General features: G+C 38.6%; 1 protein-coding gene across 2 annotated transcripts in view; it reads left to right on the forward strand.

Annotated features, from left to right (window-relative positions):
- The window catches only part of LOC138180717 (lachesin), a 179499-nt gene that overhangs the window by 1622 nt on the left and 152311 nt on the right, over nt 1-25566 (forward strand). The gene's annotated exons all lie outside the window — the stretch shown is intronic.

Genomic DNA, 25566 nt, shown 5'->3' on the forward strand with positions numbered 1-25566 from the left:
ACACTTCCTTTTGTGACACTTTGTTGCCGCGTACCAACGAAACTGGTTTCTTCCCTCTGCACGAAATTACACCGTGTAATCTTTTCCTTTTATGGTTTTTACTGCGCACTAAAAGCTTTTTTGTTTTCTTCTTTTTAATTGCGTGCCCGTGTAGACATAGCTACAGCCCGTGTTGCTGTTTAAAGTTTCGCGGGTGCACGGGAAGCAAAGTGAGACGGAAAAACGTAGTTAAACGCAGTGTCTTGCCAGGTTGTAAATACGCATGTAACTGTCGTTTATTACTTCCAGTTAAATTATCGTTCCTCGTTATCAGCGACGACACGCATTAAATTTAGAAGAAGTTTTTGCTTTATGAAACGCCGTTTTATTAATTCTCTTTTTCATGTAACACGAAACATTGGATTCTATAAGTTTATATAAAAAATAATATTCCAATCATCTCGGAATTTTCTTCGTGGAACATTTTAAAGCAATTGAATCCATCGAACGATATTGAATCCTTACACGCAAACCGTATCAGTTGCGGCACTTGTCGACGTATCGTGGGATATCGTTACAAAAATCGAAACTGACTGATATTGATACAATTTTACTGATACACGACCGTAAACTTTAAAGGTTGAATCTATGTGCCGTAACATGTCTTCGCTATCGGTCCTTGTAACTTTCCTCGTTGTTTCTAAATTACGGGCAAAACGAGAACGGAGAAAGAGAAAGATCAGGATAATTCGAGTATTTTATAGAGTGTCGATTAAGTGAGATTCGTAATTACTTATATCTATAGATATATCCATAAAAGAAATGTTGAGAAAGAAATATTTTTAGTAGATATTAAAATAGATATAGATATAGGACACTCGAGAGAATATTCATTACGTGATGTGAATAAAATATTGATAAAATTTACCTGACATCTGGGAAAGGATTCTGCAATATTCAGTACTCCGTAATTTCACAGAATACGTATTTATTACGAATAAAAACGAAGGAATTAATATAATATTTATTTGGTTCATGTTGATCATCGAAATCGTGCGATCGCAAACATCTAGCAAATTGCAAGAATCGCGATAAATTTATTTTTCACTTATGCGTTCAAGGAAATACATATGGGAAAGGTGAAAGAATAAAAGATTCAAGGTTCCATTTGTATGCGGATCACGTCTCAGTAGCACATAGTTTTCTGACCACGAAGGCTATGTAAATATCCAATACACCGTATTCAAAAGTTTCGCGCGTACAGCGGGGAAACGCAAAGAGATACATTCCTGTATACCATAGAAATAGATGTAGTTTAACTGGGAATGGGTCAAGGCAGAGGTAGTGGAACAAGTAGAATGCGATTATTGGACAGGAAGAGGAAAAAATAGCCGAGACAAGGAGCCAACCAAGGCGAATCCTTTTAAACTACCATCCGCTTCACATTCCTGATTTCAGTTAAGGGTCTTGTCTATTTCCTTTTTCGGTTTCGAGAAGCCGGCGTGCATTATACGCTCGCGCGGCCGCCCCTGTAGAATGCAATGTATCACGGATAAGAGGGAAAAGGAAGGCGAAAGACGACGCCGCCCCTAGACTCTAGACTATCACTGACAGGCAAGTTTCGCTTCTTCTTGTCTCTTATTTGCTACTTTCCTCTCCATTAGAAGTGCGATCACTTTAATCACGCTTCTCGATTACCATTTGTCTGACGTTCTAGCCTGATTTGCGTGCATCGATAAACGTGGCTTTAACGAGCAACGAGTCGGAAGAAAGTGTAGGGCAGTCTGATTTGCTTTTCTATACACGGATCTAAACGTGGTCCGCGAACATCTCTTTCATCCAAATTTCTTCGAGCCGATGACTATGTGATACCTTTTTAAATACTCTAATCAATTGTCTTTTAATTTAAATTCTGTTGAAATAATTGTATAGATTTTATATTGGTATGTTACACGGTTTGTGAAAATTTTAATGCGTCGTCAGATAATTCTCTGCTGGTTTTATTTACTAAAATGTTAAACGTACAAGATAAAAAATATGCCACCATCCGTACGGTCTCCGTAAAAAATTTCGCTCGGTTTCGCAAGTCCTGCTGCGTTATCATCTGTGCAGCAACAAAGGGAAAGCTGTAGCTGATAGCAGACAACATCGCATTGGCCCATTGTTTTTAAAGAGTTTTACGTGCCATGCATCGGGTTTGAAAGGTATAAAATTGATTTATGCTCATTTCGCAGAGCACATTGTGTTTCTCTCTTTTGTCAAACTGGGATATAGTAAATATGCGATACACGGGCTATGAAATTAAAATAAAAACATGGAGTATTCGTTAAGTCAAAACACAGATCCGAACAATATGTTTCATTATATACGTAAACCGTAGCTAAATTAAGTAACAAATTTCTGTCGAACAATTAATATCTTTTTGCTTTTCGAAAGACTGTCACTAATAAAGCATAAATAATGTATTCAGAAGTGTTTCAGCTCTTCTAAGTTGAGTTTAATGTTAATAACCCAACCCGGGCAGTCAAACGAGCCCCATGCGCGTCTCGATAGAACCCAGGACATTAATTTAACAGAGAGGTCATTAAGGTTGTGATGAATGAAACACATGCACTCTCTCTCTCTCTTGTGAATTCCACGCGATTCTTACGCCGTCGATGGAAAGGCAAAAATATTTCACTGTCGCCTCGTTCAGTCCACTACTTTTTCGCTGCTATTTCCCGCTTTCCCGCGTCTTGCCACGGCTTTCAAAGTATAGAAACGCGCCGGAATTAAATTACCTTTGAAGGTCTGCGACTAACTTTCCTCCTTCGAGTTATCAATATCCTCGTGAATCTTTGACCCTGGCGCGATTCTCCGACCCAGAAAATTAATTTTCCAACGATCTGATCGCGATTTCGTTCACGCGCGCGATATTTGGCAACGTGCCTGCAATGTAATGCTCATTATCAATCGTATCGCCGCGATCTGCACCCTTTGCGTTCCTCCATTCTCGCGTCGTTTTCCACCGTTTTGTGGTATGACGTAACAACCGTCGTGCGAAAGGAAGAACCACGAGCCTGAGAAAGAACGAGAGAAAAGGAAGGGGCTAGTCAAAGAGGAGAATCGTTTAGCACGCGATCTTCTCGTAATTCTGCACGCTAGTTCCGCGCCACGCTTTGTCTTCGTCTCTATCTGACGCGTTACACGTGTTACATTGTTTCCACTCTCCTTTTCGGCCGCTACTGTTATTATCATGCCACGGCATAGCAACCTAATTGATCAGCCGATCGTTAGTTCATGACAATGAGGAAAAATTGTTGAATATTTCAACTAAATTCCAAAAATATTTCGAAACATTAGAGTAGGATAAATGTACGGAGTAATATTTCAGAATATCTCGTTGCTTTCTAAATTGTTGGCATATTTCTCGGGTATAATTAATTAAATATTCAAAGAAAAAACTTCTTTATTATTCTACTAGAGTTTCTTCTTCGTTTATTTTATCTCATAAGGTAGTTGTCAATGAAATTTCGTGTAAAATTACTCCGATCAGACATCGGTTCGTTTCTTTCTCTATAAGTTTCGCTTTTCCCTTTTAAGACCAATTCAAATTTTTCTCGAGGAATACAGCGTAATAAGCGCATTTAAGCGCGAGAACTAGGCAATTTCTTGCTGTTCCAAGAAATACCTCCAGCGAGTGAGAAGCTTAAAAGCCGTGCCTTTCTTACAATGCAGATACTCGTTAAAAGAATTTTCAGACTTTAAAGCTGGAAACTTGGTATAACGTAGAAGTCCATGATGGAGGTGAAAACAACGACAGATATCTCGGCGAGGCTGGATGTATCTCGAGATATAGCGGGTGTTTCGAGGAAACTAGAGCGAGAATGGTTTTTATTCAACGGTGATTTTATGATAAAATGCACGGATTATTCATGCAAAGTTCTCCGTTGCGCTTTGTTAGGTAAATTAAAGTTATATCTGTGGCACGAAAGGAAATTCGAGTTATAGAGAGGAGTAGGAATATACCAGTTAAACAAAATAAATTTTCTTTCACTAGCTTCCGTACTACTCTCGTTTCGTATAAAAATCTTTGAAATTTAGTTTTTAAATTTCCCCCATCATATACATAGTTATTCCACGAAATTTTGCAATGTTGAAATAACTCGTATGGAACGCGCAGTGCAAACTGTACAAGATTGTGAAGACTGATGATTTAGCGGACACTGAATTTTATTTTATTCCTCTCTATATTTGAAGTATCGATATTTCCTCGTTCATATAATAACAAAAATTAAAACGTATTTGGGAAGTCGTGAGTACGATTCTTTTGCAAATATCGCGTCTTGAAATAGCCGACGAATAACTAGATCCGACGAAACAAAGTACGAAATTGATCGTTATACTGTTTGTTAGGAAATCAACCGCGATATTTGCAAACTCAATTACACGGATGCTATTCTAACGGGACAATTTTGAACGCGATGTCACGCACAAATGTGTGAACAGATGCATATGCATGTTCCAGAATAGAATCCTTTCGTGTCGCCTTCCTCGTGTTTCGCTGACGGTCTATTTCCCGAATTGTTTAACGGTCCTGAAAACTGTTTGTACATAAGAAATTCGTAACAGAGGTATCAGGAACATTATTGAATTTAATTGCGTTACAAAATTAATCTCCGAAATATAATTAGCCAGTAATGCAATTTGAAACCAAACGCGAATAAATACCCGAAACAAACGCAAGCGGTATCGATTAAATTTATTACCTACGTGTTGATATATAGCTGTCCATCGCGATTGTTAATACACGAGTTGCAGCTAATTAATACAATAAAATTCTTCTGCGATTTTTGTACATATATATATACACATAAAAGATATGCAATTAATAATTTATTCCTCTGAGTTTGCGCGTCACAAGCGGTTTAATATTTGAAAACAGTTTGTATTATGTATACTGATATACATGTATACAGATTAACAGTTATTAAATATTCGCTTTGGCATTCTCATCAGGTTTTGAAAACGATTTTATTCAAAAGTTAATAAAGCTAGAAAATAAAAATAAATTTAGGTATGTTTATAATTACGATAAATATTTTTCCACATAAAAAATCTTTCTATGTACACAATCCTTTAAATTTGGAATTAAGAAATCAATTTGATTACACGTCTCAAAAATTGTCAAGTTTAGAAAAACAGGTAGGAATATAAATAACGGGATACATTCCTCCAACACGAGGAGAAAGTGCTTCCCCTCGTAACATCCCTAGGTCCTAGATTGAGTAAGAGCGTTTTCCCCTAGTTGAGTAGGATCGAAATTCAGTAGCGTTATTCGCCTACGAATTTCTGCCCGGCTTCGTACTCGTCAAGGAAATTGTATATCTATGTTAAAGACCACAGTCGACTAGCATCGAGGAAAAACTGTGCTGAAACTTTTCAGAGCGCCCAACGCGTTTTCTGCATCCAAATTCATAATTCTGTCAAAGGGATCAGAGAAAAAGTGCATACAACTTCTGTTTTTGGAAACTGATCTTCCAGAGAATTGATCTTCCATCAAACTTCAATGTCCGGTTCATAGATGCAATAACGTCGATTGTCTCGTCAAATAAATTTGTCATGGTTAAACTGCACTGACTTGCAACTTCTGTTAAATCTGTGTATATTTCACCAACGTGTTGAAAAAATATCTATAAACGCACTTTGATTCTTTTTTTATAGTTGAAAGATATATGTCTCAAGACAAGGTATACGGGGATCAGACAAAGCGCATTTTTTCTATTTTTCAAATTAGAACTAGATTTAAGAATAAAGGGGAACAATGCAGTTCCGTATTGATAGATCTACGTAGCAAAAATTTCTGGCAGTCAATTATAAAACAGGCAACATTTGTACACAGTTACTGGTATTCGGATCGTAAGAGGATTTCATTGCAGAAAGTTGCGTATTCAAGGGCTGCCGAGCGTTTACCGTGCGGAAAATTTCACGAATCGAAATAGAACAGCCCCGAGTACGAGAGAAAAAGTTAGATGTCCGATATTTCTGGCCGCATTAATTTTGATCGCCGAAGTGTTCGCTACAACCTATCGCGCCATTAGCACGGTTTCCTTCCTATCTATAGAAAGTTTCGTCTCTTAACGCGAGCAATGGGATAAGTCTAATTAGAAGTGCCACGAAAGTTTTCACAGAAAATTCACGAGAACGAAGAAGGGACGATAGGATGGTAAGGGGATGAGTGGAAGACTAGAAGGTGCTCGGTTGGGAAGGAACGAAACGCGAAGCAATTATTGTTCTTCCGGCCGCGAATTTAATTGAACCGAGGTGTATGAACTCGGCAACAAGAATCCGTATCTGTCTCGAATACTTCCATCGTCGGATTTCTTAATTTTAACGGACAGTGTATACGCATCCTTTTCCATTTTCACTTGATCCACCACTTACCGTGAAAATTTTTGATCTGAGTTCCAAGACTGGTCGGTTATCGAGCCGAAACCGCGCTGTGTTTTCACGATGTTACGCTTTCTGAAAGTTTCATTATTAAGACGTTGTTCCAGCATATCTGAAATAGTTGGATGTATCGCGCAGGTTATCGAAACATAGAAGTTTGAGCAGCCTCCTTTCTAGAATAATGACTTTTCGCGGAGAAACTTTTCAGCTCACCGTGTTTGCGTTATATCTATTTATTCAATTATACCAGAGGCAGAGTTATCCTTTCGCTTATTTTCCTTCGCCATTTGGGTTATATAACGATCGCGTTCCCGACATTTCTCCTACAGAGGTATCGACTTATATCGGTATCTAATCGAATTTCGATGTTGCGCACCAAATATAGGACTAGGGTCGGGCTTACTTAACTCCTCGGCGAACCAAGGTCGACCGTGATCACACGCTACTAAGCGTCCACTGTATGCTAAGAGGGACCATAAGCAATGCTCGTAAACCGTCCACAATGAGCATACAAAGAGTGTCTATAACAGGTCGTCATAAAATCCCCTGTGTGTTAAGGGTGACTATCCACCACGAAATTTCTGCCGCGCATCAACGACGAGAATAAAGATCAGTTGTAAATTCTAATATACATCGCTCAGAAAATATCACGAGATATTGTAAATAACAGTTTTACAGTAACGTGAATTTAAATCTCTGTGTGTAGCGAGATTACTGTGGAAGATTAGATAATTTTATAGCATGCTCAACGGGACTTATCAGATCGTTCTATACGTAACACAATTCTTACGAGAGTAGAGTTTATCCTGCTAAAACTGTCGCATTATTTATGAAATGATTTAATGCATTCAGAAAGAAGAAAATGAAAGAAAAGAATGTCCCTTTTGAAATATTTAGAATTTTCAAGTATTAACATATCGATGACATTTAGGAGACTGAAGAAATATTTCGTGATCCTTTGAAAATGGAAATTTCCATCTAAATTGTTTGAAATATAGGAGGAAGTATCTTATAAAAAGCTTATTGATATTCCCGTCAATGATATACCGCGTCATATTATGTACACGCGTGCGCGAGTCATTCATCAGGACTCGTGATAAATGGGTACTTAATCTACCGTGATAAACGGCGACAAAAAAAATTGGATGCGTTCGATCGCATATCGGAATTTAAACTACGCAGTATGGCTCATTTAAATTTACGATGAGACAAATTTTCTTCTTTGTCAGTAATGGCGGCCATGTAACCTCTTCTCCATGGAAAATCGATACACCCGGTGTATCGTAATGTTTTGAAAGTTGAACGTTAAAAGCGGGGATTAATTTTCAATTTGAAAAAAAGGACGCGTCTCGGTCAAAATGGTGATCAATCATCAGTGACAACGTGTCCTATCGGATTCTTTCAAATTTTCATTCCACGGCGTGTCCGTTACAGGATAACGCATCGCTGGTGAAACTATCCGGAACCTCTATCAACGGATTAAAACACGATCTTTTTTAATAAAATTCAAAAGATAGATATCTACAATGGTATCGTGAAAGTCCATTTTATGTAATTTGCAAACGCAGAAAAATGTTCCAATGCATCTGTTTCATTGCACGTAATCCGCCGGTGACCTATATTAATTATCAGAAATAAAATTATTGTGTCATAAAGAAACATTACACCATCTCTGAAAACATGGAGAAGTTGAATTGCATATGTGGTAAAAGAGGAAAACATTTTTACGACTCAAGTTTATTCCTGAGCACAAAGATACTCGCAGATTTCTTAAATCATAATTTGTCTATAACATCGTGAAAGTAAAATAAAAATGATATTCGATTCAGAGAACGCACTCCAAGCGATCAAATTCAGTTTGCAAAGAGGAAGGACACGTGGATCTCACCACTGAGAGTGGACGAGGAAGAAGACGAGGCTGGAGCCGGAAGTATGATATAAAGGGGTCGCACGCGTTAATGTATATTTATGTATTAAACAGACATTATTTATACGTCCGATGAATATGCATTGTTTGGTGGCAGTAGCGATGTGTCGAGTGCAGACCCGTCGCTATCACTGCCTCATCAATCACACACAGTTCTGGTGGTAGCCCGCCCCTGCGTTCTGCGAGCCGTGCTACAAAGCTCGGTGCTGCCGAGGGCACGGTCTCGTTCCTCTCTCAGAATGGTAAACGTCACTCCTCTCATGATAGCCATGTGCGACCATTCGACACCAATTCGCGCTAATTTACGTAATTTTTTCCCCTCTATGTGACATCTCGTTATATGGTCGAGCGACGAGCCTCGCTTTGGTTACCCCGTTTTATGTTCGATCTGCAAATTCGGATGGGTTGTCGATTTACAGAAAGAGGCGGCTTGCGCGTTACACACGTATGAACACACATATGCACGGTCGCATAAATTCATCTATGCGAATGCGTGACTAGTCGATATAGTATCGAGATATGATAGCAAGAGAGATAGAGATAGAGAGATAGAGAGATAGATAGATAGATAGATAGATAGATAGATAGATAGACAGATAGATAGATAGAGAGAGAGAAAGAGAGAGAGAGAGAGAGAGAGAGAGATAAAGAGGGAGGAATCAAACCACCGTGAAGTTTCGCCAAATGGTCATCCGTGGCCACCGTGGCGACGATATTCAGAACGTTAATCGGACGAATCAATCGGATCTCGTCGGCCACAAAACTGATCCGCGGACATTCGAGGACTGCACGCGCGGAATGTGTGCTGCAGTTACGCTGAAATTTTTCAGCCGTGGAATGGACGTTTGATATGTTGTTTTGCCCATGGATTTTGGTCAGGGAATTGCGCTTCGGCGACGAGCATTGCCGTCCCTTCCCTCCGGCTCTTCCTCTCTCTTCGCCCCCTCTCCCAGCCAGAGGACGCGCATGGTATATCCTGTTAAATATGGATCGTCGTATAATTGTCGCTGCTATTAGCCGCGACCAGATGCATCGGTCGTGTGTTGGAATTGCTGCGCAGATAGATTAACAAGAGTTCGCGGGCGATGGCGAAGCCGAACGGTACGGCGCACCGGTAGCGTTCAATTTTCGGATTCGGATGTGCTAGGATCGAAAAGTTTCCGTTTTTAATCGTTTTCGGTTAAAGTGTTTAGGAATTTGATGTAACCTTTTATATTGGAACTAGAATTCATGATATCTTTGTTGTATTCAACGGCACGAGAAAACGTATAAGAAAAGAAGTAAATATCAATCGAAATTTAATTATCGCAAACCTTTACAGTAGACTCTGTTCGGATAAACAGAAGTTTATAACATGCATTTCTGTTTTGGCTGTATAAATATCGTGCCGTTGTTACGGCGAAATATTGCCGGGTTCTTGAAATTGCCTTAAGACTTGTCACCTTTGCTGGAATTTTTACGCTTTCGGAGACTGCGACAGCTCTTTGGAAAGATCTCTGTAGTTAACTAATTAACTTGTCATTCTACAAATTTGTACCTATTTTAATCGTATTAATAAACTCGCGAAATCAACGTTTAAATTCTTCAATGTCTTAGTAGATACGAAATATTTGAATTATTTAAATTGTACAATAAAATTGTATTTGTCAGCTTATACGTTATATAGGCAGGTTTTAAAGATAAATATATCGTTTTAATTATTGTAGAAATCAAAATGGTTACCGAGCAATTACACATAAGACTCTATCACTGTATATATTTAGTTTGGACCTACTTCCTCGTGATATCTTTGTTGTCTTCAAGTTTCGTGAAGTTTTCATACCATTCATCGAGACGAGTTTACTCAGGACGCCATAAGGTGCATTTTATTACCCAGCTTCAATCTCACTCGCCTTGCTACAACGCCAATTCAAACGGAGTATCACTTAATTGTAAAGTAACATTTCAAACGGTAGTGTTCCTCCGTGTCAGGAATTATACACTATGTCGCATATGAGTGGAAAATTGTGTATGTATACATATAATAAGATTTGCATACTTTGACGCTTTTCAGAAAACGTTGTTCTCTCGGTTCTTCTTTGTGTGAACGTACAATTTGCAATATTTAACTATAACGCGATAAACTTGTGCGAATGTACTTTTAACACGAAATGTATATTTAACATTCATTCGTCATAATCGTTTCGTGATGTACATAATTTTTTCGAATACTTCAACTGTATTTCCAGAAAGCAGGAATCGATGGTTCCGTTCATTTTCGGTACTAATTTTCTATTTTCTGATTTTAACAGAGATATTTCCTATTATCTGGACCAATTTGAAAACTTTGAAAAAGGTGTATATAGAATGTATCGTCAAAAGTAAGCGACGATGAGTATATTCGTCAAACACACAGTATGTGTGGCTGTTATAATATAGAATTAAGTTGTAATGAAATATCTGTTTTATTTTTTAATTTTATTACTAACAGGGTTCGTCATATCATAAAATATAGCTATTTCTTTATGACGAGTATAGTCGTCGAAACAGCTAACTGGTTAAATATATTCTAATATATTCTAGCCTGTAGCGTAGCTTATGGTGCATTATTTGATCCAATAAATCAATTACGAACGATAAAGTTCGGTTTCTAGTTGCACGTATCGGTAACGATCATCGGGTGTCCTTCTTCGCTTACACCTCTCGCGCTCGTGCAACAGAATAAATCATTCGTATAATTGAATATGCATTCAAAAGACTACTATCGTTACGCCAACGTAGTAAAGCTTTTTTTTGCTTTTTCTTTTTTTTGTTTGTGTTTCCTTCGATTACGCGTCGAACAGTGACGAGTGATATAAATCAGTACCATACTACATTATAATAGGAATGAACAGTACCGAAAAAGTTACATTTATCGAAGATTTCAACAAACCAATTGGATTAGATCTCGGAATTGAATCAGATGTTCGTCGTGACCGTAACTATCTAGCGGTCGATATTAAATATAAGGGAAGACCGGTAAATTAGCCCGCATATTTCTAGAAAAATTCACGTGGTTGCGGCAAACTTGGATCGTCGTTTGAAAATTCACAGAGGCGTGCGCTTGAATTTTATTTGGTTTATTGTTTTTCGATACGGTTCGCCTTGCTGTATGTGCCGGTAATTTTACGCACTGTTTCGCGCAGATTCGAAATTGAGGCATATATAATTCGAGCTGGAAAGAACGAAGAAAGGAATGAAAGAGAGAAGGATAGAGGAAACGGAGCTTCCCCGTTGACGGTACGCGCGTACATATAGTAAAAGGAACTCTCAATTTTCGCGCACTCGTTCTCCCCCGCCAAATTAGATTCGCTCGTACGACTTTTATCGTCCGTTCTACTAGTAACCATCGCCTAATACTCCTCTTGTAGTTCACACTCGAACGGTACGCTCGGAAACGACGAACCATTTTCTCCTTCACCGTAATAATAGTCTGAATTCCTTCGGAATCTCTTCCTAAATTTCTGTAGAATTTTCTTCCAATGAAAATTTGATGCTTACACGGCCGGTCCCAAGGTGTCCCTAAATCTTGTTACGTCATCGACTGTGCTGTCCTACATATTTCCGTGTAATACTCTAACGCTCGCGATCTCCAGTTTGGTCGAGTTTTAGAAATAACGTTACTTCGATAATTGGAAGGATGGGGAATAGCGAAGGACTGATAATACAATTTTAATGGTCGGTGAGACTACGCAGGGATCATTAACGGCGAGATTTTTATTTTATGATAAAAGCGTCTCTTGGGTGAATCTGTCGAAAAGCAGTTCGATTCGATGAAAAAATACCGAATAAAATAGCGAGCAAGAATGAGAGAAAAAAGAGAGCACGATGCTATAATACGGCAAATTGTAAAATTGCTTGATATACAGATACCGTTACAGAAATGTGTCCAATGAATAAACGAAATTTCACCAGTTGGTTACCTTGTGGCCCGTTTGCCAAACGAACTTTCAGGATCGTCCGCTACCAATCACTCACTGTCCGCTACAACTCAACCAGCCGCATCGCGTATTTCTATCAGTTATCTACAATTGATTCGATACCTCTTTGCCATTCGTTTCCGATGTATCAGTCATTCGTTTGTTTTACGTAGGTGTCTTTGATAGTAGTTATTTACGTTTCTTCAGTCGTTAGATTGCATTTCAAGCGATTTCTCGTTTTCTTCCTTTTTAAACGTTTCTCTGATATAATAACAAGAATAAGATTCACGATGTATTATATATTCAATTATTTAGGAGAAATTTTCCTTTCTTCAAGAATTCATTAATAGGAATGGGACGCAAATGTGTAATTTTTCTATTCCTACATTATTATTGTCGCATAATTTATTACTTTTTTGAACATTCGATGCGCTCGTTATAAATGATACCAGAGTACTTATTCAATAGGAATAACCGGGTTTCGTTATAAAGAGAGATAAAATATTAGATGGGCGCAAAAATGCAGTTTGACGAAACGAAATAATATTTCATTTATAATATCCCGAATATATTCGGTGGTGTGGAGATCAATGCGGTCTGTGTATTGTAGCGAGTGAGTATCGAGCGAAATTGAATCTCTGATATTTACACTGAAATCGATTTTCAAGGAGCTTTAAAAAATGAGAGAGAATCCATTTCGTTGGAACGCTTAATAACGTACGTCACCATGAAATGTCACAATATAGGCAGCCGTAATGAATGGACAAGAGTTTCATTCGAGCCGTTGCTGTTCTCTCTGTACAGCGGACAGCGAACGAAGAGTGGATCGGTCGGCACTCATCATTCACTGTCTGCTACGAGTCAAGCATACCGCATATCAGTTCTCGAATACCTTTCGGTCTTCCCTTGGACGTTGCTACAAATCTACCCTCGCGCCACGCACTTTGCCATATAAAGCGATTCAATTTCAATTTGTATGCTCGGACGTTTTTGACTTGCCGTTAAAACAAGCTCGATTCTTGCCCATTTTTCTTTCAACCGTGTTTCCTTTTTCGAAAACCTGATCGATCGGGATTGCACCATATCTGTCACAGAGTTGAAACCATACTTTTTTCCCGTCGGTGTATTTTGGAACGTAGCGAAAATAGTTCGAATGATTGATTCTCTGATATCGATATTTGATATAGGGATTTAATATTTTTATCAAAATCAAATAATAAAAAGAATTGATGAAAATAATCAGGAGAGTTAGCAGCTATATGAAATTAATTTATCGTTATTGCGTTATGTCGAGATATACATTTCAGTAGTATAAGATAGACTAATGTCAGACACGATCGACAAGGCAACTGTATCATTTTAGTAACCTAGCAATGATTCTGTCGCTTAATTGCTACGGGAAGTAGTTAACAATTAGGATCATGCCCGTTCCTAAAACACGAACGTGTTCCAGAAACAATTGGCTCGAGGGTACAAGATATCAAAATTAGTAGCATACGCACGAGCGAAGATGAAAGCAGAAAAGGGAACGTCGGACGAGTTACCGGATCCACCATCCTTATCGAAACCATGATCAAGATGAACGGTCAGCATTTGCCCGTGTCAACATAAAACGAACTGGTCGGTGGAACAGTTTCGGTTACCAGTGCCTTCGGTTACCTTCAACTTCCTCGTCAGTGGCCTCTCTCGGACCCAACATGGTCGGAGAGAGAGAGAGAGAGAGAAAAAGAGAGAGAGAGAGAGAGAGAAAGAGCCGAATCGTAGAGAAAGTACTCGAGGATACGTTCTCTAGTTTCTCCCAGATCCGGTTATTGCCGAACTCTACCAGGGTGAACTCTGGTAGTAGTCGAATAAGTAGGAAGGGCAACGGGTCGAGTAGCCCGTATTTCCGATTCGAAATGGGAAAATCAGGATGCATCGTGACGTTGAAGCACGCCGCGCGAACCTTTTTTTGAATTTTGCGATGACAGAAACGAGAGTGCTCAATTATTCCAAGCCGGGTCTCTCGAACACCCCCGAAGTATAAAGATTAAACGCACAGTAACAACATGGGTACGGAGTCCAGTAACATCCAGGATCAGGTTGGCATTTATTGTTCGAGACAACAATGGAGCTATGCAGATGCCCTGCCGCTCGTAAAGCCTTGCGTTCAAACCATGCCTCAAATCTACCGAAGTGTTCGAATTTTTTTCCTTTCACGCTCGCCGTGCCATACGTCCTACTCTTCTATCCCCTTTATTGGCAGTTCGGATTGTTTGCGTTGTGCATCGCCTCGCTTGTAACTTTCATGAATTTCGCTCGTGAAACCGGAAGGACAGTTTCTGAAACAGTACGGGGGATCGATATAGGATTCTGTATCTCTTTAGAGTTCTTTGCAATGAAATTTCCTCTGTTTTTCATACCTTTAACGTTGGGAATCGGTGGTGCGGGTCCTTTGTTCCTGTTAGAAGGTGGAAAGCAGAAAAATACAGAGATTCATCGTTATAGTCTGGTGACTTGCAACAACTTGACGGGTTCGTGTCCACGTTAAAAGAATAGAGCAAAGAATTGATCGATTATTTCTCGCGCTGGTAATTTCTTTGGTATTCGGAAAAACACTTATCTCGCGCTTTCCACGTCAATGATTGCCATTAGGAGGAGACGGTTTTCTGTTAGCTTCCTTACTTCCATGAGCTTCTTCAGATCTGCTAATAGCACCATAAGAATATTGATAAGATATTTTATCTAGAATAGTTTAGAACAAGTTGGAGCGTTTTACAACAAAAGGATATTGTCATCCTTTATTGACTTAACATTGCGTGTTAATCGTTACGTAGCAGTATTTCCTATCGTGATAAATTTTTCATTATGAAATTATTATCGAGATTATTGTAACGATCTTTGAATATAGATATTTATCAATATACATGTTTCTGATTTATATGGATATATATACCGTTGTATGTTTTATCAGAGAGTTTACGGAATCCTCTTTATTTGTCCAGGATCAAGGGATAACTACCTCATTCTTGGCAAGTCGACGCGTTACCTTATGAAATTTTCATGTTTCGTGCGACCTTTGTCGACAACGGATCTACACGTTTCGGTTATGCATTTTCATCGGATTCGTAAGGCAAATGTTTATACGGGAATCATAGGAATGTATTTAATCATCACTATTTAGGAAATGTAAATATTTGAGATGGGCCGAAAAATTAAATTGCTGTGAATACCCATGTGTAAATGTAAAATACAATGCGTAGAATTCTTTACGTGCCGCTGTTTGAAACGGAATTAAAGCTATCTTTGGATCGTATATTACTGACTACTACTTGCATAATTTTAAATAACATCATTTTTTTCTGTAAACATTTAGTTACAAAATTGTTATTACTCGTACGATAATCTGTTCTTTTGAATTTAATTTAGAGACCGACGAGGTATGAGTTTGTAGAAACAATTGTATGCGATTCTTTCTTCGTTCGAGAATAGAATACGGATATATAAGTCGTACTCCGGCTTATATAAGATTAGAAGTAAACTTATATGGCGCTCTAGACTCTGTAAGTAACGTAAGCGTCGCGTGATTAAATAGATACGTAATATTCAATGGAAATAGAAAGCAAGTAATACAAAGGTGCTCGACCAATATATACAATAGAACTGTGGTGTGCTTTTATTTATCTGTAGAGTAAAATAATTAATAAAATATCACGTATAAATAAAATATTTTTAAACATTATCAGAAATAAAGACACATTATCAGAATTATCTCAGTGTTAAGTTTACTCAAACTATTTTCGTTTCTTTTCTATAGTATTTCTTAATATCGAACGAATTATCATCCAAATTTCACACAAGAAAATAGAGAAACTGTTTCTGCATAGACCAAACCATTCCCAATGTTCCACTGGATACACCACGATTTAATTTTCATGTATCATCCGTTAGAGATAGAACTAGGGGCTTAATCAACCTTAATTTTCACGGTGGAAACATAGCGAAGATTGGTGTCCCGTGGTAATACTCGGATACGAGACCTTCGAACTACTTTCCGTCGGCAGCTCACCTTGAACGAGCACGTAGCAACGGATAGTGACTGGCTGGAACGATGGAAAGATTTGATATATCGGCAGAATTCCGTATACTGTCCCAGGGAAAATCAAAACGGTGCGACAAATCCCCCAGCAAAGCAAAAGAAAGAGGATATTCCATGCCATAAACCTAACACTTCATTTTTCCTCGTTCTCCTTCACCACTTTACGTCCTTTAAATCCTCCGCCTTCTATTCCTTGTCTCCTTTTGCTCGACAACACGGTTTCTCTCTCTGTGTTTCTGCTTTCCAAACGTCTTCTCTGCTTTCCCAGTTCGGCCCTCCGTGCGACTCCGTATTACTTGAGCTATGTAAATGAATTTCGTTTAATTATCTGGGAGGGTGGCGTGAGAAAGGGTAAGAAACGAGGGATGAGGTTCCCCCGGGGTTGGTAGAGACGAGGGAAGGGAGCGCGACATCGCTTCCGTTACAGTTAAAGACTCCTCTGAATTCGCTCATGACTTTTCCAGCTTTACAATTTCTCCAGCCTTGTTCTCCTTTTGCTTATTTAACCCGTTTCATCCAACATTGTTTCCTCTGTCCTTCATACCTGGACACGAATACATACGTGTACTACGTTTCGTTGGACGATCGTAAACGTTTAACTTCTAATCGTCGAACAACGGTTTCTAGATGATTCAACGTTGATTCATTTACGCTTACGTTCCTCGATGCGACGAAGAGGAAGGGAACCGAGGCAAATCCAGCGTGCTGACTTCACCTTCAATTACTGTCAATTACTGATGTCGTGTAATCTGCCAGGAAATTTTCCCGTTTATTATTGCGTCATTCAGCCAGAATCACGAGCTAAATTCGCGCGGCGAAAATACCGGAAAATTTGTTTCAATTGGAGTTTCGACATCTCCTGTTACAATTTCATTTTCTGAAGCATTGGCCGTTAGGCATTAGGTGCATTGGATGGAAATAAAATGTTGTTTGCTTGTCGCAGGTGACGCTGGGTTTAATTAACGTTAATCGTTTAATTTTAATTCGTTGAAATTAAGTTTAACGAATGGATATTCTTTGAAGACATATTGCGTGTCTATGAAGCTTGTTATTTCCTACACGATATTTATAGGATATTTCGCTGTAACATTGGTGTTTTAGAATTTCTTATCAGTGACATGAGTAAGGAATTACAATTGTTTTAGACGGTAGTATCGATTCTACATTGAACACTGTCGATATTACGAATGATTGTGATTGATTCGTATCATGACAAATTCTACTAGATTCAACGCGGCTCGATCTCATTACGGTTGAAAAATTCCTAAAGTTTTAATATCTTTAAATGGGATCAGAGAGAGCGAAAGAGATGGCGCGTGCGCGCGCGCGAGAGAGAGAGAGAGAGAAAGAAGAGAACCATTGGAGTATTGTGGAAATCGAACAACCTTCAATTTATTGACACGGAATAAGAAGGTTCGCCGGGTGGAAGTTAGTTTAGAACTATGTGGATATTAAATCTCGACCGGCAACGAACGATCTTTACTTTTTCGTTTCTCTCTTCTTCGTTTCTCTCCGCACATTCCAGGTCCCTCATCTAATCGACCTCGTACCGGTTGCTGCTGTACTACCGATGTTGGTTAAGATTAGTTGAAGTTGGATGAACTTCCGCCGGGTTCAAAACTATGCATAAGCGGTTATACCAGCGCCAGATCTTGCACGTTCTACGATATATAATGCAAACCTTAAATTCCAAGCATTATTCCAATTCCCCTTTTAATGAATTCTCTTGAAGTAAATTTTTTCTGAATTATTCGTACATCTTTAAATACTTCTTTATTTAATGTTACCCGACATCTGGTAGCTGACGAAAATATTTGAACACCTATCTTTTTCTTCCCCTGGTGTTCTTAAATTCTCAGACATCCTTTTAACAGTCTATGTATATCTCTCTATAACTGACGAAATCTCCGCAAGCTAACTAGAAAGAGACTCGTTCGTTCTTCCCTTAATAACAGTATGCTTGTATGCAGTTTTTCCTCTGATCTATGGTTTGGAGCTGCGACAAAGTTTCGCGATATTACGCATGCATTAATTAAACGACCAAGTATATCACTTCTAATCCTGGTTGCAAGAACCGTCGTCCAGCGAGCGGACCACGCGGCGCGGTGCGGTAAGTAGCGCGTGCAACTGCACGCTCCACGTATTTTTATTAAAAAATATTTGCGAGGATTAGCAGTGGCCGCGTTTTCATTACTTGTGGCCGGCAGAAAGAGTCAAAGGGAAACGCTCGAAAAGCGAGAATTCATAGCGGGGCGCGGATCAGAGGGATGCACGCGTTCATGTATTTAAGCGCGACTATGTCCATCGTTAGTGGTCTACGTCGGTTTTTCATACCAGTCTTCTCCATCTAGCCCCGGCAATACAACATACGTGAAATACCTCGGGATTTTTCCTCCCGTCTCGGAACACTTTTCAATGGTAGTTAGCGTGTCTGTCGTGCACCGTTCTCTAACATCCTCCTTCTATAGATTCGCGTGCATCCCTCCAGAAATGTCAGGTAATCTTTCCCCGCCGTGCTGTTATTTTGGGTTTATTTCAACCCTCTCTATCCTACAAATTAACGAGCTTTGCAGTTTTTTGCAGATTTCGTTATCGTTCAAGATTTTTAGGGAAGGATAATACGATCGGTAATTATTGGATTGTTACGTAAATTCGTCCTATTTTTATTACAATATATGTGTAATATGTATAAAAACAGAACGAATTTCTGTCATAATATGTATTACGATTATCTATTTTAAATGATTATCTGTCTAATCATTTTTACGCTCAAAATGTATATTGCACTATAATCTGTTTTTAGAATTGGACTCCAATTGTTTTAAGATGTATTTCATGTATGTTATAGTCTTTTGTAAGTGGGAAATGTACATCGTGCGAGGTATTATCTCAAGCATAGCATACAAACTTGAAGTATGAGTATACTACGGAGGCGAAGGTATTAGAGTGTAAACTTGTTCAGTTGATAGCAGCTGTACAAAGGTATTGTTTAAGTAAAGAACTTACATTGTGTTATCATCTTTCCTCCCCCCTGATTAATCGACTGCAATTCTAGCTGTATTGTTTAGTATCATACAATAGAGGTAATTGATCGTGGGCAAATTTGTACTTGTTGAGAATTGTGGATCTTAATCGCCGAAATAAATGTATAGGAACACTTAGATTACACCTAGAATTGATATCAAAATAGTCTCTGATGTATTTAATATGTGATTTACAAGATATTCGTCGATATACATTTGCACGCGTCTCAGCACTTTCTTTGTCTCACCATCTTCTATACCACACTAGTAACGGAACTAACTATCAACTGTGCACGCACATATTCCCACACACTCATACTCATATATGTGTGTCACCACTACGCGGCTAATCTAGTGTAGCACACAAAATTACACATATTTCAATAGTACTTGTACACGGTTAAATCCTTATTTGGTATTACACTGGTAGAAGAATTAAAGCTAGTATAGTGGAATAAGTTTAACTAGAATTGAAAAAGATCAAGTTCTACGAATTCGAAGTAAGTTAAAGTTCTTCATAAATTATTTTATAACTTTTTATAACTGCAATATTTTATTATATTTCATGCCGGTTGTTACTCGAAATGCGATTTTACTCGAAAAATCTCACTTATCCCCTGTTGAAAAGTTTAATTCGCGCAGCTCGAACATTTTTATCCGATGTAATTTTCTGAAGCAAGTTCAATTTTTTTCTCGTACCGAAGACTCAGCATATTTGGCTTTGGGGAGATACATATCCATGGTAACGCAGAATTTAGAGACGCAACGAGAGGAACGCTTCGTAGGTGAATTTCTGACACGGTTCGCAATCATCGTTTTACAGATCCATCGACTTAAGAACCCACATAGCTTACACGTTTTTCACGCACGTATTTCACCGCGTATTTTCAAATTCCCTCAAAATACATTTTTGCAGATAGCTGGCTTCCAACAATTCCAACCATGTCAAAATTTATTCTCTCCGCTAATCTTATTCGCCGTTCGGTCTAACAGAGTTCAAGCGGCGCTAATTCACTTGTAATACAATCTCACGCGGACGATCACTTTATTACGTTTATTATATAAACACACGTATCGAATTTCCATTGACCGCGTTCTGCAATCTACCTTCACGTACGCCACGTTCAATGAAGTTAGAAAATGGATGCTAGTCATCAGTTTCAATGGATTAAAAAGATTCGTACGGATACTACGTTGCTTAATTTTAAATAAAAACATTTCTACATTCATACATATCTGAAAAGAAACATACTCCCACATACACGGGAACAACGATTTTCCATACGTAAATACTTTCGATTTGGCTGTACGTTCTCTCTCCCTCGCAATCAGCTCGATATCGTGTCTCTATCCTCGTCCCGTCATTCTTTGTCTGTTCCTCTCACACTTGCGTCCTAACACGTATGCACAGGTCCACAGCTCTCATTCTCATTCTCTCACTCGGTTTCCGTCTGACGCACGTACACACGCGCACGTTATAAAATGCTCGTTATAGTTCGCCACGGTGCTCGCGGCGCACGGGGTGAGGAATTTAATTTAGAACTTGATTTATATTTTAGCGGGCCATAAAATGGGGAAATAATTTGTCCCCTGCACGCGTATGAGATGGGCTTCCTCCTCTCTGTGCTCTGCTATGCTGGGCCTCACCCTCTCATTCCCTAGCATATCCCATGCTCCAACCCCTTCCTGTTCAGTCCTCTCTATCTCTTTCTGTTCGTATTCTATTCCCTCCTTTTTATCTCTTGCTCTCTTCGTGTAACAGCGAAAGGTTGCGACTCGACATGCACATATATTACGCGAAGGTGGCAAACCTTCCTGGTACTGCACACGAGAAACTTTTCTGTTTCCGCATCGAATTTTGCAACAAGCAGATTAGAGACATTCAAGACCGCTTTCACGGTTGTTAAACGTTTCGGAGCGATACCGACTGTTATGCGGCATTATCGTGTCTTTGAAGATATCATAATCTTGTTGGGAAAAATCGATTCTGTTAATGTATGTATCAAGGTTATCAGCGTTATTGTTCTCGCGTGTCGCTCGCTATCGCCAGAGGTTGCTGAATTTGCCTCTGTATGAAAGTGATAGGTGAAGGTTCCTTTGAAGAATCGATGCTTTGTACCTTCGTGTCGTGAAAATTTTCACCAATTTTTTATTAGCTCTATTAATCTGGGAAAATTTGTACGAACTATTTGAAATATTTGCTATACTCTGATACTCTAGTAGAGTATAGCAAAGAATATCATTGTTCCTCCTGAGAAAGTTTCTCTTCAATCGACGATATATACTTAAACTCATCGATAGCCCAATGCAATGATTCCTCTCGTGAACGCGATCTTCGTTAAAGCACTGTGTTCTTTCGCCTCTCGTGAATATCAAGCCTGAATCATCTCTAGCTTGGAGAAACTCGGAATTCTTAAAACTGGAAACTTGTTCGTCCGCCTCAGAAATAGTTGAATCACTGGCTACGTTACTCCAACGTCGTAATTAAACAGCATGCGATTCTTGGCTCTCGTCGGACGAGGATAGAGATATAGAAAGAGGTACGGAAGGATGTGCACTGTGCAGCTATAAAGAGATAAAGAGAACTTTCGAAGAAGGAGGAAGAAGGGAGTAAGCGTGGGAGACTCAGCGTGAAATAAACGGATGCCGAGGTGGAGAGCAAAGATATTTACGACTTCGAAAGAGGAAAGAAGACGTGTCAGGAAAGGCACGGGAATATGGTAGTCAAGGGAGGGAGGTAGAAGACTAGTGCCCGATCTTTCCACCCTCGAGACTGTCTCGACACTGTGAGGGATTCATTAAGGTAGGATGGAGGTGTTAATATAGTGAACATTGCTGGCGGGACTGGCATGTACCACTTTGCTCCACCTAAGGCAGGGATACGAGGTTCGAGATACGACAAGCCAAGCTTGAGAGCCACGCGGAAGAGGGAAGATCGCGAGTCGAGGGTGGCTGGGGTGGAAAGGGGATACGAGAAACGAAGATCAGGAAAGGACCACGGTTCAACCATGGAAAGACGAGAGGAGCAACGATCCTAGACGCAGAGTATGAAGTTAAAATACTGAACCCAAGCGGACCCGAGACTATTACAAACTATTAACAGAATTGAGATGTATATGCGGAGTCTGTAACTCTCTTCGACCGTCTCTGCTTCTTGTTATTACATTTTTGTTTGCTGAGAGTTGGGGGCGTAGTTGCGCTTAATCTTCGTAGCAGAATTTTATGAATTATTTAAGATCTTGCGGTAGACACGCATTATCTTTGAGACGTCGTTGCATGAATTATTTGAGATGAGCCAAGCGATTTTACAATTCAATGTTTCTTGGTAGACAACGTGGATGGAACGTCTGTGGCATGTGTAAAATTTCTATAATACAAATTATTAGAGTTCCGAAATATAAAATTGTTCCAAAAATATATCTTCTGTGTTCAAAGGTACGTCAAAGGGAAATTGCTTTATTCAGTATATATATCGTGGGCAGCATTTTGGTACGCGCTCTCTTTCTCATTCAGCCAAAATTGGTTGTCGTTTATGATATTTTACGACATCATCTTTTCGTTGATACGACGGGAAGCTAAACTTCGTTTATTGCAGTTGCAGTAAGTAGGTCACTCACAAACAACGAAATATAAAACAAAGTTTATGCCATAATTTCTTTTGTATTTGCTTTACAGTTTTTATACACATTGAAAATGCATATGAGATACAGGAATCATAATCATAATCGAATCGTTCATTTCAAGTAAAAAACTAAATTTTACAGTTTCGAGTAATTGGGGCGTAAATAAATTACTTCTTACTCGCTTATCTCTTATTTCTCGCTTATTCAAGCTTATGCTACATCTTCTTGTGATTAATTACAAAAACGGATGATGATATATAATTAAGAATGTTGCAGCAAATATTTCATTTAGACAAATATTAATGTCGAAACGAATATAAATTTACATCCGACTGCTGATATTAAAGGAAATGTCTGAATCAGCTTGTCAGGTTTAAGTTAAAAAAATGTGGTCAATTTCCTGAATTGATTTATTACAGTAAAATCAGGATGAAATATAAATAACTTTGGTGGATTGTTTTCGTCTACCTTGTTTTAGAATCTTGTCAGGCACTTTTGGTATTTCACGCTTCGTATCGATTGCTACATGTTTATACATACCAATTGTGAAATACTTATAGGGAAAAGTTATACATTTATTTTGATACGTGTAAATGTATTGAATGCGAACGAACATTTGAAATAAAAGCACCTGGAACACTTAATACTTTAATATCTGATATTCTTCAGTGCTTGTCATTAATTAAACATCCAATAAAACTATTTCTTAAAGACGAAATGTTAATAATCCTTTAGCATCGAAAGTAACTAAAAAAGATATTAAGGAAGCACATCATTTTTCCAAGAGGATTTTCTATTACTTTCCTGGTAGCATATTCTAAAATGTCGCGTCCATTTCTCAAAAGAAACGGACAGCAACAGTGCCATAAGAAGTTGCAAGGAGTTCCAAAACAATGAGCAAGAACTGCTCGGTTACTTCTAATGGTCCTCGACAAAACATCGCGCAAACTTACGTGTCTCTGTAAAAATGACTGTGAACGTGTTTCATCCGGCGTCGTGGGAAAAAGGAGTCGTAACGATCTATTCCATAAAATGGCGCTTAGCCGGTTAAGAATGGAAGAATGGTAACATGGTGATCCAAATATCGATTGCACTTTTTCGCGGTTCGGTAGTGCATTCATTTACACTTGGCGTGCTGTAAAATATTCGCGACCTTTGTGCGGCGAATTAGTTACCACCGCAATTCCGTTCATGAAGTATTGAACGACCAGCAGCGGTAATGGCACGGTTGGTGCACGATCAAAGAACATCGAACATCGATTCCACCCTGGCGAAAAGAGCCAGCGTTGCTGTGGAAATTTCACGTTAGTTAGACGTAAACGAGTCGTTTCTCCTTTTCCTATGGCGCCAATCTCTCGCACTTTTGTTAGAGCTGCTGAAAAGTCAGAGCTAAAAGGATGGTGCAAGCCATTATCTGGAAAATTCTCGCACTATGAGCTTTCGATTGGTTCGTGTTGCCGTCATGTTTGGTGTCACCTTTGTCTGAATCGTTTTTAATTCTTTTTAAACAAAATATATAAAATGGTCGGAGGTATGAATAAATATAGTGTACGTTATTAAAAACTGAATGGATATTACAGTTATAGCATAGTAAGTTCAGGATGAATTTCGTAATAGTTACGGGATGAATTAGTCTTAGGGATTTATTTATTTTTAAGAAAAGTAACTTTAAAATGTGTTTCAAGTCATTTATTAGGCTTACGTAATAAGTAATTTAATTCCCTACAGCTATGCATTCTTTAGTTGTGTGCAATAATATGGAAGTCATTAATAATGTTGAAAGTGGACCACTGAACGGTTAAACAAACCTGCGGTGAGTTGAATTGTTTGAAATGGTTAACCTCTTTTCCGACAAACGAAACCGCGGAGTAGACAGAAGTCATTAGTCCCTTTTGCTTCGTATTGATCCAACTTTAGAGCAGATAATTTTCCAGCTGGTAGGATGAAGTGTTTAACAATTTTGAAATAATTTCTCCCTAAATCTTTATTAGTTTCTCAAAACTTATAAGTTTTTAAGAAAATATTCTACCCTCATAGAATCTTGAATTATTTCTTTCGTGTTAATAATAAAATTTCATTTATATTGAAACGGAGAATAGTAAATTCTTCAGAATATTTTATCAAAGTCATAAATACGACTGCTGGTACTTCAAAGATTTAATACAAAAATTGGAGACAGAAACTTTTAACTAAATGTAATTTAATTTAATCAATTCAATTGTTTGTTAAATATTGCCGATCTTTTTTAGAATATATATGAAAAATGACACAGATAAATGACCGAATGTATCTGTCGGTAATCTAATTAGGAGCAGCGCTTCATTTCCATTTGTACCGTGAAAGTATCTTAAACCTCGTGTTAAACAATTTCACTTTATTGACTGCGCGCACACGACCAAGACAAACACGAAACATGATATCGAACTGCAAGTCACATGAATGCGTCGTAATCAACGGAAGACGAGTTCTCCGTGCACAACTTCTCTGTTTGCATACGTCAGGAGAAGTCTCAACTGGAAGCAGTTAGATCGGAATAGCTGGACGATGTTAATCCTAATTTCTATCCGGC

Source organism: Bombus flavifrons, chromosome 6, assembly GCF_040668555.2.
Source record: "Bombus flavifrons isolate JBK064 chromosome 6, iyBomFlav1_principal, whole genome shotgun sequence".
Lineage (NCBI taxonomy): Eukaryota > Metazoa > Arthropoda > Insecta > Hymenoptera > Apidae > Bombus > Bombus flavifrons.